General features: G+C 39.1%; 1 long non-coding RNA gene across 2 annotated transcripts; it reads left to right on the top strand.

Moving 5' to 3' along the window:
• Positions 1-1187: 1187 nt before the first annotated feature.
• Positions 1188-3600, top strand: LOC145772649 (uncharacterized). Of its 2 annotated transcripts, XR_014289306.1 has the most exons (4): positions 1188-1358; positions 1975-2162; positions 2375-2493; positions 3467-3600. It is a non-coding gene; the product is annotated as an uncharacterized LOC145772649 (long non-coding RNA). The 2 variants fall into 2 exon arrangements; XR_014289307.1 differs by lacking the exon at positions 1188-1358 and having other exon boundaries at positions 1664-2162.
• Positions 3601-6000: the final 2400 nt, after the last annotated feature.

The raw sequence follows: 6000 nt of genomic DNA, 5'->3' as shown, positions 1-6000 counted from the left end.
AAAATATTAATAGCCAACAATAAAATGACTCTTTAACTAAATGACTCATGTGGTTTAGTGGAAAAACACAGTTTCTTTCGCATACCGTATTCTTGTACCAACAACGCCATGATAAAAATCGTTTGTTCATATTCAATTGCTTCAGATAATTTAGTGCAATAAATGTCTTGTGATTCAGAGAACACTTCCAGAAAGTTTAGGCTTTGGCGCCTCCAATACCCAACTAGCATAATCCGTTCTGTTTACATTGATTCAACGTCTGCAGACGTTGGTAAGGTAACTAACAAGCGATAAACTTAAAAACGTGGTTGCTAATTCAAGTTGCCAGGTCTTCATTTTTTTCTTATGTTCAACAAAAGCTTTTTTAATTTTCAAGTTTAACTATACTAAAATGTTTTGTAATATTTTTGAAAACATTTTTTCAGGACTAACCTCAAAATTTGCGTGCAGTTCAAGAAAATTTAAAACAACTTGTAAGCTTAATCGAATTCACTTGTTGATGTTTAGTAGCGCTCGACACAGCAGCATGATTGTGGTGATCATGTAATCATTGAGTTGCGGCTGCACTGCCGCCGCGCTGCTGACCTGTCTGCAGACGCTGAATCAATGTAAAAAAAAATCGATTGATGCAGTATCACTTGTTGATTTTGTTCTGAGAGCAGTCTCGCTCACTGTCTGATTTTGACCACGTGGGTGAGATTCTCGTGTCGCCAACAAAGGGGCGTCTTTACTTTAAATGTAGCAAAGCTTGCACAATAGGCCAGCTTCAGGAGCAGTCATGTTGCGTCGAAATCTCTCCTCAATTTCTTGAAGCGAGATTTCACAAAACGATTGCTACTTTTACTTTCAACGATCCGGCAAATCGTTTTTTCTACTCCCGCGGTGCATAGAACAACACTGCAGGCACAATAATTGTTGTGAAAACTCCATTATGACGTCACTACTTAAACTTTGACTGGGCAATATGACGCGTTGAAGTGAAAGAGGCAACAAAGCTTTAGAATGCGGCGATGTGTTATATCAACGTGAGGAGATGCAATTTAGCAGAAGAACTTGGTTTGTTTTGATGAAGGAAGACAGAGGCCATGACTTAATCCTTTGCTAAAGGGATTATGACGTCACTCGATTCACTTCGACTGTTCAAGCATGGCGGTTGTGCTCAATACACAATTACGTGGAGAGCCGAAAGCACAATACAATGCTTATGTGAACAGCGCTAAGAGGAATTTTCGCTTCTTGCATCGAAAATATAAAAAATCGAATTCAATTGAGATAGGCCTATTACGGCCGAAAGAAGTTTTAGAAATGATCAAAATGAAACTATAAGAATGACTTACGACAATGTTTATGAAAACCTGGTAAGTGAATGTCTTTTATTCATTGAACCTGAAATAATTGTGTAAAGTCGTTTTTGTCACTAGGCTACGTTTACACAATTTAAAGAAAGTTATAAAACTCAATTTAGAGAAAGTTATAAAACTCAATGACCAATGGAAAACTTTCATATGAAATATTCTCGTGACAAATTTAGTGCCAGTGCTTCTAGATGAGTGCTAAGAAGATATCAGCAAAGTAGCAGAGCTTGTGATGTCCCACAACATGTGTAGGGTTCTGCTCAATCTTTGATTTTGCTGCACCGGCAGTGTTTGCCTGACTGCTTGAATGTGTTTGTATTTTTATGTCGTGTGGATAGGTCTGTGATGGTTGTAGAGTATTTGCAAATGTAGCTTTCATTGCCGTCAACTGAATAATAATAATAATAACATGTTTTATTTTGCGCCCATTGCGACAACATAGCCTACAGTAGCCTACACTGCGACCTACATACGCAACAAAACAGACGACTGGAATCCCAAAATAAACTTTAAACGTTGGCTGTCATTTGTAACAGTCGAAAATGTCTGTAACAAGTGCTGAAGCTTTTTAATATGATGGATGAAACCCCTGTCATTACATTCGATTTACATTTTGCAGGTAGCAAATTTAAGTCAAGCTGTTGGCAAAAATGCAAGCGATTGTATCAGTGGACTTATTACCAACTATTATTATCGAACACAACACAGTTCAAAGCATGTCGAGAAAAAAGAAAGGAAAAAAAAACGTCGTGAAGTCTAAGCACTCGTTTGATTGTTTAAAAAAGAATCTGAAAAAGATTGTTCTTGGTGAGTACGGATAAATGTTTTTACTACGACTAAATGATTATGTCATAACTATGCCATTTTGTTCTTTTGATTAATGTATGATGTATTGAGTAACGTATGAAAATGTTTTAGTGGTGTATTCGCAGTGATGTGAACAACGAACATGGTGGTTAGTAGGCTATGACGGCATTTATATACTGATTTAACACTTCTTTTTTTACTTTCATGATTAGACATGGTGATGGCGCACGACAAAGCTGCTGCCGTGCAGCAAATTGATGAAGAGTTTCAGAGTGATTTCGAAATTGGAAGGACAGGCAAGGTGGCTGAAAACGGCAAAAACTAACTTTTGGTGAGCTTGTTATATGTTTGAAAGACAACAGCGCATGTGTTGCTTTAGTTGTTGAATAACTACTGTACACGCAATTAGAATGTATTGGAACTTGATTATTGCTCTGCGTGGCGCAGAATCGAATGATAAGTTTTTTGTCACGCACGTTGGAGAGAGGGATATTACATTGATATTGCAGATTGTCAATTAACTTCGTAGTATCCTGAACGACAACTGATCAAAATCCTACACAGTGGCGTAGCCAGAAAAATGTTTTGGGGGGGCCAAATATTTGATGAATTGAAGAGAACAACAAAGTGTTTGATTTAAAGCCATCGCCACTTGATGTGCAGTGGCGTATCCTGGTGGGTTGAAGCAATAAAACTGGTAGCGGGGTTAGAGCGTGCCGAAGGCACGCGTATTCTAAGGGGGTCCGGGGGCATGCTCCCCCGGAAAATTTTTGAAAAATTACACTCAAATAATGGATTATAGCGCTTTCTGAAAACACTTTTAGGGTAATATTTGTATGAAATTTATTAGCAGATAAACAGCTATTAACTTATTAAAGATAGCTCTTACACACGAACTGGCAAAAACTGCGGCTAAATTAGAGAACACCAAAAACACAGCTAAACAAAAACTCAATAACTACACAAAAGCCCAACAGAGTAAGCCATTCTGAAATTGCTTCCACAAATTAGTTCAAAGAAATGTAAATCGCGTAAATTTTGGGCGATTTATGATTTGGAAAATTTATTGGTGTCTTTCTGTGTGTCTAAAACAAGTCCTTGGGGGTGTTAATAGCCAGATCTCTTGGAAAACGATATAAATTTCTACAAACTTTATTGCATTTTCAACAAAGGGCTCAACTTCGGAATCCAAAGTTTGAAAATTTGGGGGGGCATTGCCCCTTTTGCCCCCCTGGTTACGCCTATGATTCCTACACTGTTGCCAAACAGCCCTCTTGATTTGAATATTTTTGTTTCATTCGCAGGAATTCACAATGATAAAGATACACAAGAAAAAGCTGCTGATGTGCAATGAATCTCCATCTGTCAATACGATTTGATGTGGCTTGTTTCTAATAAATGTGAAAATATACGAAGCTCGGCTGTTACTTTGCTTTGTCACAAAGGGAGAAGTGTTGCTTATAAATCCGTGTTCCTGCTGTTCTTTCGCCCAAGGATTAGCTAGGTTCAACAATAAACTTTTGGTGATGAGCGAGGTTTAAGTACAGAGACGTTTGGCAAATGTAGATGCCAATGCTGTTCAGATGTTTTATGCACCAGCTTGCTTTGCATGGCCAACCTTGGTCAAAGCGCGGGCATCACAATAGTCAATAGATCAGATGAAGCAGCATCATGGTGCATAAAAGTCAACCAGAATTTAGGCGCCAGATGAAGCAAAATGGTGCACAAGCCATCTTGCCAACGTTGGCCAGATACAAATGCCAACGTTGGCAAGATGAAGCAAAATGGTGCATAAAACATTTTGCCAACGTTGGCAAGATACAGAAGCCAACGTTGGCTAGATGCAGAAGTCGACGTTGGCTAGATGCAGACGCCAACGTTGGCAAGATGCATACGCCAACGCTGGCCAGATGCATCCAAATAGTGCATAAAACATTTTGCCAACGTTGGTAAGATGCAGAAGCCAATGTTGGCTAGATGCAGAAGCCAACGTTGGCAAGATGCAGAAGCCAGCGTTGGCAAGATGCAGACGCCAACGCTGGCCAGATGCATCCAAATGGTGCATAAAACATTTTGCCACCGTTGGCAAGATGCAGAAGCCAATGTTGGCTAGATGCAGAAGCCAGCGTTGGCAAGATGCATAATCCAATGTTGGCAAGATGCAGAAGCCAACGATGGCAAGATGCAGACGCCAACGCTGGCCAGATGCATCCAAATGGTGCATAAAACATCTTGCGAATGTTGGCGTCTGCATCTTGCCAATGTTGCGGCCAACTTCTTGCCAATGTTGCCCCAACAATCAATGTTTATTGGGTAATTGTTCCCGACAATTTTCACCAAATCAAACGTCATATAAAAACCGTTCAAGTCTACTGAATATTACGTCATGGAAATTCCTAAAGCATGTGCCAAAATTGCACCATCGTTCAGAAGACCTGTTTGGACCTGTTTGGGCCTGTTTAAACAGGAAATATTACATCAGCTTGAACACCTGTTGGAATGACTTCATAATTGTCTTTCATTTATTGCGTCACAGTTACCTTCTACGTGAATTTGAGATATTGATATCTATTCTGGTCATTCGTAAAATGATTGTTTGAAAGTTGGCCGCACTTTTAACTGTTGGCTTAGTGCTTGCTAGCTGGACAAAGGTTCCGTCTTTTATCCAATTAATCTGTATTGTAGTGACAGTTTTTTTTAGAGGTGTAGGCGTTACACCTATTTTCGATAGCCTCGGGCTAATTTTACTGGAATACACTGTTTGAATAGACGTTTCGAAAGTGTGTTTATTTTTGGGTCATTGCATGCAGACGAACGGATTTGGAAATCTTACGTTACAATTTTCCCACGAAGAGATTATGGTTTACCGCTGTGACCATAAAAAATAAAAGACGATTCTCTGTCTAGTGTTTGGCACAGAAGCACTTAGAAGCAAAAAAATAAAAGACGAAGTTGTTGGTTGGTAGGCTACAAAAGCAAAGAAATAATAAAAGAAGATCTTGTTGGTTGGTAGTCTAAAGAAGCAAAGAAAATTAAAGACATTTCTTCTCGGTAGGCAACTGAAGAACTTTAAGCTAAAAAGTAAAGACATTTCTTCTCAGTTTGGTACAGAAGAAAAAATAACTTTGACATTCATTGGCAAGAAAGAAGATTAAAGGCAATCCATCTGTGCTTGAAGATTCAAGTGGAAGAATCCAAGCAAGTTTTGTGGACGTTTGGACTTCACATACTCGTACAGCTATACGGTATCGTGCATTTAAATTCTTTTTTGTATTTTTTACGGTCTTTGCAGTTAAGTTTTTTATAACTACTGTAATTTGTGTGTTTGTGTAACTTAATTTTTTTTAATTGTTAAATTTAGCCCTAACATTTAATATGTCTACACTCGGTGGTGACAGGGACTCGACCGCCGTCGACTCGACTGAGTTTAAGCCTGATGATGTTCTTTGCGGTCGGGCAGGCCATTCTGGGGAGGGACCCATTAACGATGAGGCTAAGTCAGTTCGAGAGGCCCGGCATCTTAGACGGGATATTTTGACTCAAATTGGGAAACTTTCTGTAGCCCTAGGTTCTTTGAGTGATAAGCAGGAACTGTTAATTTTTAGATATAAGTTATCTACTTTAGAAGAGGAATTACGGCATTTCCATGCTTTTTGAGTAAAATTGTTAACTCTGCAATCTTGGCAGAACTTCGTGATAGGGTAGATCCCGAATTTAACTCTTTAAAACATAACTTCGAACAAAAAGAAAGTAAGTTCTCAGATAGGTTGGATGCTGACATACATCCTGAGGATAGCGCCTCAAACGTAAGCACTAGGATGTCTGAGAGCTCGTCACG

Source organism: Aplidium turbinatum, chromosome 6, assembly GCF_918807975.1.
Source record: "Aplidium turbinatum chromosome 6, kaAplTurb1.1, whole genome shotgun sequence".
Classification (NCBI taxonomy): Eukaryota; Metazoa; Chordata; class Ascidiacea; order Aplousobranchia; family Polyclinidae; genus Aplidium; species Aplidium turbinatum.
The sequence above is the reverse complement of the archived record's forward strand: the minus strand, read 5'-3'. Positions and strand labels throughout refer to the sequence as shown.